At 52.4% G+C, this 12,352-nt stretch overlaps 1 protein-coding gene across 1 annotated transcript in view; it reads right to left on the bottom strand.

The window, feature by feature from the left end:
* Positions 1-12,139, bottom strand: part of LOC106807296 (nucleoprotein TPR-like) — a 33,003-nt gene extending 20,864 nt beyond the window's left edge. The window contains exon 1 of the mRNA XM_014809606.1: positions 12,023-12,139. The gene's annotated coding sequence lies outside the window, so the exon portion shown is untranslated. The remainder of the gene's footprint in view (positions 1-12,022) is intronic.
* Between the last annotated feature and the right edge of the window lie 213 nt (positions 12,140-12,352).

Genomic DNA, 12,352 nt, shown 5'->3' with positions numbered 1-12,352 from the left:
ATTACTTAAATAAAAGGAGTAAAAAATACTAATTGCTTGCGTCAGTTTTTATCTCGAATTAGGGTTGATTACGCTTTAATACCACGCCGTTGAGGTTTACTGAAGCAAGCTGTCTGTCGCCACAGTCGTATCTGCCTATCTCTTGCTCTCTTGGCCGTTTTCCTGCAGTTATGGCCTCTAGAGGGCTCTGTTGCGGGACACAGCCAGGCTGGTCATGCTGCTGTTGCTGCTGCTGTTGGTTGTGACTGCTGTTGCTGGCTGCTGCGTGGCTGATGGTGTCAGGAATACCTCTAGTGGAAACTTTGGATGCAAAACACAGAAATTCATCATTACACAGCCAGAAATCTCTAAAAAGGTTGCCCTACACAAGCCTAATGAAATTATAGATTCGTTTGTAATACTGGCTACAGTGAAAGTTAAGTCCAATCCCACAGTACAACAGCACTTCAGCTGGCTGCGCAACCTCCTGGTGTTCGACTGGTGGTGACTGACCTGCACTATGACCTCCTTCCTCCTCCACGTGGGGTGATGATAATTGCTGCGAATGCCGGAGCCTGGGTTAGCGCACGGTGCCTGCGAGGTGTTGGGCTTCATAGTGGGACCTAGAAAGGTACGCGGTTTTATCATTTCAAAGTATTGCATAAACTACGATAATACACAAAATAAATCCTTTTATGTGTCGCATTTATTTGCAACTCAAGTGCAAATTGCCTACAACAAGTTAATAAAATAAAAATTTTAAGTTTACGTTTGAGCTATTGTAAAATCTCCACCTAATTGCGAGTTAACTATATAAGTTATGGCGAACCGATTATTTTCACAGTCGAGTGGCATGAGCGTACTCTCACCCAGTTATCTGCCTCTTCGTGGAATGCAACAGTACGACGGTGTGGCATCACCGTTGCAGTAGCGTCTGCTGACTGCCGGATTGCCATTTGGTCGATACTGCAGTGGCGTGGCGCCTTGCGAGCGAGCCCCGATACACAGACGTCACTGCTGCGGCATGCTTTTGGGCAGCAGCTAGGCGTCGCGATTGGCTTTTATTAGCAGTTGACGAGGTTCTTGAGGACGAGCTGAAAATGAGATGCATAAGAGAAAATGCCCAAAAGCGATCAGACAAGACGCGAGGGTTGCGAAACCAACTTGCAAACGGTGCAGTACACTCTCCACTAGGAAACACGAATAGGACGCAAAACCTCGTAAAAAGACAATAACGAGTCTACAGGGCCAACTGTGCAAAAGCAGTCGACGGTTAGGCCAAATTAAAACAAGCTGCCGCGGAGCGACAGCGCTCATCTAACGTCTACTGCGGTGACTCTTAGTGCGTGGGATTCAGTAACCCTGTTAGTCAGATCCAAAATGTGTTCATCATACACGCCGAAACAGTGGAATCCACCAGGGATGGTATCGTAGACCTTCTCAAAGGAATGATTCGTTGAGCATCTTATGCAAGTTGCCACGAGATGGCGCGTACGTTTAAATGTCTTCTAAGATTAAAAGATGGAAACTCCATCGTACGTAGGTAGCAACAAACTATATTGCTAAGACAGATAGGTAAGCACTCACCCTTACTCGCAAGCCTACAGGCCTGCAGAATAGAGAGGCTGCACCTGCGTAACAATTAAGGCAGGCAAAAACTGACATACCACCAACAACATGCACTGCACAGCCACTGGCAGTGGCATACGGTATCATCGTAACATACTGACAGTACAGAATGCCCATAGAAATTAGTACGATTTAAAGACATAAACCTTCTTTAACCAAATTTAGCATTTTGAAATTTCACTGTGAACCATTGTAGCCTCACTACATCACAGGCATGTAATAAGATTCTACTAGCAACCGGCAGTCAAATTCTTTCTAAACGAGACAGTCAACAAATCCATGTTAAGCCCTCCTCTTGAGGGTCAAAAGGTTATCTGACACTTACTCTTCGCATGTCAGCACAGAAAGTAGATTCATGTCGTTCAATAATGCCATAAAATGTCTAGGTCACGCTGAAACAAAAAAGTTTTTCAATCGCTCCGTCAGACATGGTCCTCAGAAAATGTCTAAAATCGTGCCCTGTGCCCATTTGACCCCTTTTACCTGTGACCTCCAATTTCGGCACAGTGAGTGAGCTTTCCTACCATGATTGCTATACCCAACTATCACGAGCCTAGGTCGAGCCATTTAGATTGTGCCGGCAATTCTGCAATTTCGCTCCTAGTACCCTTAAGTTAACGAAGTGAATGTTACCCCCTTCTTTCACACCTCTGACCTTGACCTTTGACCCCAGCTTCGACATTCCCAACTCGTTTTTGACATCCCCCCCATGTCCCCCGAATATTCCGCCCTTGACCGTACGTCGAGGCGGTAAGATTTGTTGCCCAACTGTTGACACGCACGACGACGGACGAACTCAGATTCTAACAAGCTGCCAATCTGACTATAGTCAGATGATGGCCTATAAAATCATTGTTTGCCCTCACCCGACCCAGGCTGAAAAGTTGGCGGTTAGTAAGTCGCTTCTTTTTTAAGGACGGGCGGTCTTTTTACAAATTTCAGCATGGTTCTACAGCCGGCTGTGCTTGCTGTGGAGATACCTTTATGTTGATGTTTGTTTTGCTTGCGTACATATAATGTATTGCCTACAGGATTTATATAATGGTATCACACTTGTTTTGTGATACCAATTAGTGCATACAATTTGGTTTAAAAAAAAAAGAGAAAAAAAAAGATGGAATACATTTTTTTTTAGACGGCCCTTCTTTGTCGAGGTCGCGTCGAGGTGAGTGGCAACACACACAGTATTATGTATTAAGACCCTACCTGGTCCTACTCGTTCGCGTGCTCGTGCTCGCCGACGGGCTTGCCTGCTTTCTTGCTGCGCGACAGCTGCTTCTGCCGCGTCTCAGCCGCCTGTTCAGCTGCTCTAACATATAGCGCGAGTTGCAGGCCTCTGGCGCGCTCGCGGTTCCTCGCCTCCGGGCTCCCGGTCAGCTCCTGCCGTCAGCTTCGCCAGCCGGGCCCTCGTACTCGGCCTGGGCGGCGTGTTTAGCTTGCGACTCCGTGCTCCTCGCTGGCCCCGGTCCCCCCCCCCCCCCCCCCCCCCCCCCCCCCCCCCGAAAAGCTGCCTTCAAGTCGTCGATCTCGGAGGCAATCTTGTCGCGATTCGACGAGAATGCTAATGCCGCACATAATGTTTTTTCAAATGGTAGTTCATGCATCACGTGCACATTAAAAAGCAAGTCAGGCAGTCCCATCATAAATACAAAACATTTTCACAACGGGTCAAGTAGAATGGTACACAAGCGTTAGTTGAAACACAAAGTCACATGCAAATTTTTATCTCGCCTGAATACATAATCCAGAATAAATTTGTTACGTGAATGCTAACAGTGTTGTTGCAGTCTGCAGTGTTTATATTTGCCAAGATTCTACCTTCGTCGCAAGCAACCAGAATATATTTTAATGGTCAACGAGACAGACAAAATCAGTGCCCAACAACGTCCGTTTGACAGCACAACAAATTTCAAGCTTTCAGCCACTAATATGGCCGCAAGCCAAAGCTAAGCTGTTATTATATGATTACAGTGTAAAGCCTATTACGTACTGCCGCTTGCATCGTACGCTCGCTTCCTCACCTGCTAGAATCCTTCTCCCTTGGCCCTGCCCTGCAGCCACCGTACTTAATGCGCTCCCCCCCGCGTCTCGCCCAACTGTGTCATTCAGCTGCCTCTCGGCTTGCGCAGCTGTGCGATCTCGTCTGTCAGGCCGCTGCCGCCTCGGTCGGCCGAGACGCGCCGCTCCGCGTCGTGCGCCCCGCCGCCGCCGCCTCCAAGCTCACTGCACGCGAGCCTCGGAGCCTCTGCTGCCTCCTGGGCGCGCCGGCGCCGCGCTCCTTCCGCGCCGCCGAGCCGCCCGCCACCTGCGACACGTAGTTCTCGTACTCAAGCTTCAGCTCGTCGAACTAGCGTCTTGCTACTGCGGCCGGATCTGCGCCACCTGAGTTCAGCCTGTTCAGCTCGCTCTGCGATCTTCTGCGTTCTTGTCGCGCACCTCGCCGCCCGCAGCCGCCGCCACCTCCTGCGCCAGCCCTCGCCGACGCGGCGTTGGCGGCGGCGAGCTGCCTTGCGCAGCCGTGCAGGCCTCTCGCTCTGCCTGCCTCGCCACCCTGCCTGCGCTCTGGAGGCTGTGCTCCGCAGCCGCGACGCCAGGCCAGCTGCCTTCTCGTGCCGGCGGCGAGCCGACGCCCTGCAGCCGCCGCGACGCGGCGGTCAGCGCGGCCGCCTTGCGCCGTCGACCTGCTCGCGCCTCCTGCTTGTGCTTGCCGCTCGCCTCCTGCGATGAGCTGCGAGGAGAACTGTTTGCGTTGCTTCTCCTTCTCGTCGGCGACGCAGCTTCCCCTTAGTTACTTCCCCTTTTCACCGGCGTCGACCTGCTGCTGCGCTCGGCAAGCTGCGTTCGTGCGCGTCTCCAGCGCTTCGACCTCGTCGCCGCAGCGGCCGCGCTCTCCGTCGGCAGCGCGTCGCGCAGCGTCCGCGCTCCCACAGCGACTTCTTGACGGAGGCGCCCAGCAGCTCGGCCTCGAGGCGCGCAGCGCGGCTCTGCTGCTCCTGCGCCTGCAATCGTGGCACGCTCTTCTCGTCAGCGCAGCAGCTTGTTGCTGTCGACGGAGCAACGTTCAGGTGTTCGACCTTCTCCATGAGTGTCGGCGTGTCCTCGCCGACCGTCGCTCGACGCTCCGCTCGCCGCCGACGCCGCTCCTCGGCGATGCTCGCCTGACCAGCTCCCTGCGTCTGCCGCTCGAAGCTGCGCGACCGCGCACCTTCTGCCGCGCCGCGGCTCAGCGCGGCCGCCACTCGTTGCTGTGTCGTCGCAATCTCCTTCTCGCGGCGCAGGTAGCGCAGGATCTCGAGCAGCTGCCCTCGCAACGCGACTTCTGGGCCGTCGTCGCGATCGACATGTGCGACGCGCTGTCGGACAGCGACGTGTCCGGCGCTCCCGCCTGCGCGCCCGCTACCGCCGAGCGAATCTGCCGTGGACATACGTCTCCATCTGCGCGTGCAGCACCTCGTTGTGCTGCTGCAGCTCGCCGCTGCGCGTCTCCAACTGCGCGCACTCGCCTCTTCAGCGCGGCTCCGCTCGCCGCTGCCTCCCACGACGTCCTGCTTGCTGTCAGCCCGTCTGTCGGCCTTTTGGCGGCCGTCCTCGGCGGTGCGGCAACAGCGTCATCACCCCGTCGAGCTGGCTCGCGCACCGTCGTCAGCTCGGCACTTGTCCGCGGCGTGCCACCACACAGCTCGCGCGCGACTTCACCTGCGCATTCGGCGCGACGCCCGCCTGCGCGGTGAGCGTCGTCGCGCCGGCCCCCTCGCGCGCCGCCGCGTGCTTCTGTCTAGCCGAGCGTCTCGGCAGCTCGTTCTGCGCGGCGACGATGCTGACGCCGCCAGCGTGCCGCCTGCGTCGCGTTCGCTCGAGCAGGCACGCGTTCTCCGCGCGGCGCATCGTTGCTGCCGCTGCGTCGCCGCGAGCCGCTGCGCAGGTCGTCGCTCAGCGCGCCGCGCCTCGGCCGCACACTCGCGACTCGCCACACCGCCATGCCCAGCGCTCGGCTCGCCGTCTTTCTGCTCGGCGAGGCTTCGCTCGACGTAGTCGCCGATGGCCGCGGTACTGATCGGCCGCTGCGATCGTCGCCTGCTCCAGGCTGCGCGCGCACGCCCCTCGCCGACTTGCTGCCGCCGCCGCCAGCGCGCGTTGACACTCTTCCAGCCTCCTCCTTTGGCGGGCCGATACTCGCCGGCTCAGGATGTCTCAGGCTGCGACAGCCGGCTCTCCGCTGCGCCAGCCTTGCACCTCGGGTCACACAGGTCGCTCATTGAGGCTCGCGACGCCGCTCGGTTGTCGCCGCTGCGGTCCTCGCGCGTCTTCTGGTGGCGCGGTAGCTCGCTCTCGCAGCTGCGCCCTCAAGCTCTCTCACCTGCGCTGCTCCAAGCCCCTTGGCGGGCGGCGCGGCCGTCGCGACCTCGGCGTCGTGCTATGCGGCGCAGCAGCGGCGCACTCGCGCTCAAGCGATTCTCCACCGGGGGTTCGTTCAGCCGGCGCTGCGGGTCTCCTGCCTGCTGAGGGGGCGGCGCTCGAGGTTGTTCTGGAGCCGTCTGCAGTTGGCAACGCAAGCCACGCTCTGTCCTCGCTGTTCGCGCGCAAACCGCGTCTCGCTCCGTCCGAGCCGCCGCTTCGACGACTTGAGAATGTCTCGCTCGGCCTTGAAGTTTCGGCGTCGTCTCAGCTGCGTGCGAGCTTCTCCTGCAGCATTGGTCACTCCTGCCCAGTCAGCCGTGCTGATTTCTGCTGGTAGAGCCATCACGTTCGCTGTGAATCTTGACGCTTCTCTCTCGCGCAGCCCGCTAATCTCCCTCTTGTAGTTCTCGCACGTTCGACTGAGGATCTTGTAGACGCTCTTGGTTGTTGCGGCGTAACTCAAACTGCGACTGAGCTGCGCGTTCTGGATCTGCAAACTCGGGACAGATGACGCCGCAGCTTGTCCTGCCTGTGACAATCAGCAGAGTTATATTCTCAGCCTTCTCCGACCTTGTACGTGTCCAAACTCGCGCTGCATCTGAGACAGCCCGGGCTGCCTTCGTTTCCACCCAACTCCTTATCGCTGACCGTGAGTGCAACGCTAGGAGTGGACGTAATCATGGACCCGTTCTCGACGCGTGCGACACTCGTGTCCGGCCAGAAGGACCCGGCGTACATGTCTCTCTGCCTGACAATCGACTCGACCATGTCCGTATGCCTCTTGCGCGCGCCCTCAGGCTCCTCGAGATCGTTTTCGTGCGGCGTTAGACCTCTCCTGCAGCTCCTGCCGCTCTTACTGTCGTAAGCCTCTCTCCTCGGCCTCCGCTTCTCGCTGAGCTCGCGCACGACGGCAGCAGCTGCTGGTTCTGCCCTCCTGCAGCTCTCCGATGGCTGCTGCGCGAACGTCAACCAGCCGCTCGCTGCATATCAGCTGTGAGCTGCTCGACGATCTCTTGCGTCGCAGATTCCGACTCGTTGCGCGACTGACACGCGCCGCCGCGACTTCCTCGACCTCCTCAGCAGCAGCTGCACCTGCTGGCCAAGGTCGGCGCACCTTAGCTGGCGCATCGCGCGCGCTGTCCGCTCCAGGCTGGCCGCGACGTGCTCGCGGCAGTCGAATCGCCTGCAGCGCAGCGCGTCGAATCTCTTGCAGCGCCGCACTCGCTGCTGCCGCGTCCATGTGCGATCGTGCCCAGCGACAGTTCTCGTAGCCCTCGCGCCAGCGCTTCAACGATCGGCGCCTTTAACTCCTCGATCTCCTGCAGAAGCTGCTCGAAGTACTGTTCAGTCGCTTTGATTCTCGAGCCGCTCGGAGCTCGACGCGCCGCTGCCTCGTCTGCACGGTACTCGTTCGTAGATCTGCGTCAGCTTCAATGCCCGACGTGAGCCAGCCTTGCTGGTCGCTGGCCGCCGTCGCAACAGTTCCTCGAGTGCTCGCGACGTCATCGAGGCGTGGCCGCTGCGCCTGGCCGCCGACAGCAGGTCACGTTGGCGTTCTCAGCTCGCTTGGCCGGAGCGCGTCCAGCTTGCCGTTGCAGTCGTCGTACGCTCGCCTGCAGGCGCGCGTGTCTTCGCCGCGCTACTTCTGCTCGAGCTGCGTGTCGTTCGACGGCGCCTTGGCTTTTTGCAGCAGCTTCTCCAGCTCGTGCAACGGCCGTCATTCACTCGAGCACCTTGCCCCTACGCCTTCTCGGCACGAGTTGTGGTAAAAGCGCCGCGCGAGCTTGCTCTGAGGCGTGCAAGCCTCCGCCGGAACTGCTCCTCGCTGCTTTATGTGCGTCGTGTGGCTCTCCTTCAGCTTGTCGATCGCAGGCTGTTCGAGCTTCTGCTCCTGCTCCGGTGGTGTTTCGAGCAAAAGGGCTCGACGTTCTTCCTGCAGGCACGGCTTCCTCCGACTTTCCGTCCAGCTGCCATCTGCAGCTGCAGCCACCTTGCCGGAGTCTCCTGCCTCAGCGGAATACAAGCTCCTTTCTCCTTGCGTTTTACCCGTCTGCATTGAAAGCCACGATACCTGCCTGCCTCCAGCACTTCTGTCTCCTCGCGCCACGCCTCCTCGCCTGAACTTTGTTACTGATCGCTTGGCTGTATATCTCATCGAGCTTATAGCCTCGAGGCTTCGCACCTCCGCTGGTTAGCAGTCGTCAACTTGTTGGACATCTGCATTCCATTCTTCATTCTAGTCTGTCGATCTCGCGGTTCTTTCTCTCCAGCCTGCTCTGACAACTCCCTCTGCTCAGCCTCAGAGACTCATTGCAACGAGACAATCTCAGCTGAGTCGATAGATTTGTTCATGCTCAGAGGTTGCCAGTTCTTTCGCCTTGGAGCTGGCCTGGCGTGAACTGCCTCTTCTAGTCTTCACTTTACATTTTAACTTCCGTGCATTCGCCATCTTCGTTCCCAGTTGCGATTTTGTGGTCAAGAATTTCTCTCAAGGTCAAGGCATACTGTTGTTCCTCATTGCCAAGTGGAGTGCCTGCACTGGCCTTCATGCATTTTGTCTCACTTTGAACTACATTCAAGTATGCATGCAAAGCTTTCTTTGATGATTCTGGGAATTCTCTTATTCAGCTCTCTCCCACACATAGAGAAGCTTGACAATAACATCTAATATTCTCCATATTGTCAACTTTGCAACCAACCTGCCATTCAAAGCAGTAAAACAATAGATTGCGTTGGGCAAATGGGTAAAATTTCAAGATTGTTATTGTTTAAACTTGAAATGTTGAACTTTCAAAGAGTAAAAGTACCTTTGAATTTATGGGCAAATAGCTAACCGCAATTCGCAAATTCTACAAATCAAATCCTAACTGCCTTCAATTAGAGTTTATACTGAAGATTCTGTCATAGCGTACACAGCTGAGCAGCGGGACAACACTTCTGCCTACTTCATCCTTACTTAGTTAAAGATACCTTCCCACGCACATTTTTGCTGAACAAACCACCCGTAAAAACGTAAAAATAACTCACTACACTTTAACTGAACGTTTTAGCTTTGAAATAAAACTGTAAAAACATGTATGCAAGACCTATATTTCCCTCAACGAAAAAACAGACTCGAAAAAACGCGTTTCGCCACGTTCTGTAATCATGGCGCAAGAGCTCGAACGCAGGTCATGCAACCCAGCACAAGCTATAGATATTCAATATATACACACATGGTATACTGATCATCTATGAGCATACATTGCAGCCTTCATGACCTTCAGCGCTTGCCAACACTGCATGGCAACAACAAGACTCGTACAACATTGACACAAAAGCCAGCAAAAGTAAACGCCCTGTTTGAACACTTACGACCAAGCATCACCCAACACTTTCACTTTGTTAGTCTAAAAAGCTTTGAATGAACGTATTCCGAGCAATGTTTTTATTACCCTATCACACATATATAGACAAGTACAAACGTGCAATGTTAAAATATTCATTTTTTGTCATTTTGCCCTAATTTTATGTTTGCTTGCCTTGAAACCTTCGGTAAGGATAGAGAACAGCTGCCGTCCCCAAAACAGCAATGTCATTTACCATCAATAAAATAGTAATATTATATCAATCATAATAGTTCAGGGTTATGGTTAGCAGTGCGCTCGAAATAAGCGTTGTCCGTGGTCCGAGACAACCAGAACTTGCGCCGGACAACCTAACCGAGTCTGAGACATCTGTCCGGTGGCACAAACCAAGAAAATTGGACGAAAAACGCACTTTATTTATGTTTTTCTCAGTGGTTCTCCAAGAGCCCACTAGTTATAGCCTGGCGGCCGCCCATTAATCTATGGCTGTGGGCTAAGCGACGCATACCAGCTGCTATTTCCAAACCCACCTGATATATGTCAGGTTTTCTGAATTTATGAGAGAGTGAACTTTGATCTTGGAACCACAAAACCAACAAGTTCACCCCTACATTTTGGTATTTTTATTCCATTATTATTTCGAATTTCTCCGATGGCCTTTTACCCATGCAAAAACAAACAACAGTGGGGATTTTCATGTTGCATCCGAAATTTAAAAAAAGAGACTTGTCGTCATCAGAATGAAGGCTGTACAATGTACTCCAAAAGTGCCGCAAATACCATCTCCTGCGAATCTACATTTTCAAAATTTTCTGGGCGAGGACCCCCATACCCCCGCCTTGTTTTTCACCCCCACCTCAGGACTGGAATCACTAACCGCCACTGAACAATTACATGATCTTGGGACAGAGAACAAATGAACAAAAATGTCGCCTTTTCGCCACTGGCACCCACAAACAAAAATTGCAGAGAACGGTAGAGGAGCGATACGGGTGTGGAGAGGAGGCGGAGGAGCCATTAAGTAAAATATAAGTACATCCACTATTTTGCGCAAGTTCGCCCTGTTTTTGCCCCCTTGTTAATAAAATCCTGGTACACCATGTTTTTATGGTGTTTTCTGACAAGTATTATTAGTGTAGATTGAAAATAGGAGACGGGCGGATATTTCTTTTGGGACAACAGAAATTGTTGGACGCAACCCGGATTTAATGCCTGGGTTGTCCTCAAGCGACAACCACTTTTTTTTTCTTATTTCTCAGCACTGGTTAGGTCTATGGATCTCGAGAGCGCTAAGGGTTAGGGTTAGAATTAGGGATAGGGTTAGGGTCTAGGCACATTGTTTATGGACCAATCGTTCTCTATCCTTGGCCGAAACTTCAAGGGAAGACACCTTTAAAAGTTTTTTAATGACTAATACGGATATTGGAATTTATGCGAGCCAAATATAGACTGACGGTGGTGTGTCAATGCCAGTTCATGTAATTACTGGCAGCTGCAGTGAATCTGTAGTGGCCGCCGCCCCTAGCTCGTCAGTCTATAGCCCGCGTCATTAATGCCACAGCGGCTATAGTACATGTCGGCTGGAAATACCCAACTGCAACCTGTTACCACCTGATCCGCCATGAAAAATGATCGTAAAACGCAAAAGGTATCGCCGGCTTTTTAACACTTATTATATCTACATGGACATCTCACTATCTTTTTGAACACACTTTCAACCAACTTCTACACCACTGTAATTTGTTCTTTTATTCACACAAAGTACAGCACTTACCTTCATCTCATTTTGGAAACGAAGTGGCCGTGCGCCACGCATGACGTTAGCCGGATTGTACGCAAAACACATGGCAGCTATGGTGCATGTATTATACGGGGGCTGACTCGCGGTGAACTCGCGCCTGATGTGGCAGCTTCACTCACATTGCCAAGCCAACCCATCAGCGCGAGTTCACCCCATCACCCCCGTGAATAATACATGCACCATAGCTGCCATGTGTTTTGCGTACATATCCGGTAACGTCACTTCGTTTCAAAATGAAATGACAGAAGTGCTTACTTTGTGGAATAAAAGGACAAATACATCATGTAAAGTTGTTGAAATGGTTCAAAAAGATAGGTGAGATGTCCCGATAACTTTGCGTTTTACGATCCGTTTTTCATGGGGACAGGTGGTAACAGGTTGCAGTTGGTATTTCCAGCCGACAATGTACTATAGCCCTGCGGCAGTTAATCGAACGCGGGCTATAGTACTAGAGCTTGGCCGCGCCCAGAACTTTATACGGTCATCCAAGCAACAATTCAATTGAACAAGGAATTCACAGTACCCAATTTCAAGAGCCAGGTTTTTACAAAATTCACTGCCCTGGTTGAACTTAATGTGTGATTTTAAGGGAACTCAGCCTGCGGAGTGAAAGATGAACATGCTAAGCAGTGGACCACCGTATTTATTAATGTATTGCGCTGATATTATATAAGTGACGGTTAATATTCAGCAGTATAAAACCAGAGTTGTTAATGTTATTGTCCTGCAAAATTGGTAGGGCCTAGGGCCTATTGTCAAATTGAAGTAAATATGGGCGCTGTTATAAGCGGTAACTGCGCGTTAAGAATAAGTTACACCACCGTATTACTATATCCTTATCTTTCATTAACTATTAAATAATACCTACATTTATTAAAACTACTATCAGTAGCAGTACAAATAAGCTGACGACCTAAACAATAACCATAGTGATTTCGCCAGCCTCCGGGATTGATACGCAACGCAAGCGTCTTGAAACTCAAAACTGAGGAAACACAAGAGCATTCTGCTACCCGGCATGATAAAATCTTGGCTGGGAAATCTTAAATATTTAATTTTCATGTCTTTCTCTGTTCTATGTTAAAATACGGGCTTAAAATAAAAATTTTGCCTTGCTATTTGCGTTTAAATAAGAATTTATATTATATATTTAGCAGAAAGTAATAAGACGTCAAAGACTCAAGAGGTCTAGCTGGCG

This window comes from Priapulus caudatus, unplaced genomic scaffold, assembly GCF_000485595.1.
Source record: "Priapulus caudatus unplaced genomic scaffold, Priapulus_caudatus-5.0.1 Scaffold11, whole genome shotgun sequence".
Classification (NCBI taxonomy): Eukaryota; Metazoa; Priapulida; class Priapulimorpha; order Priapulimorphida; family Priapulidae; genus Priapulus; species Priapulus caudatus.
Note: the sequence above shows the minus strand (reverse complement) of the source record. Positions and strands in the feature narration are given on the sequence as shown.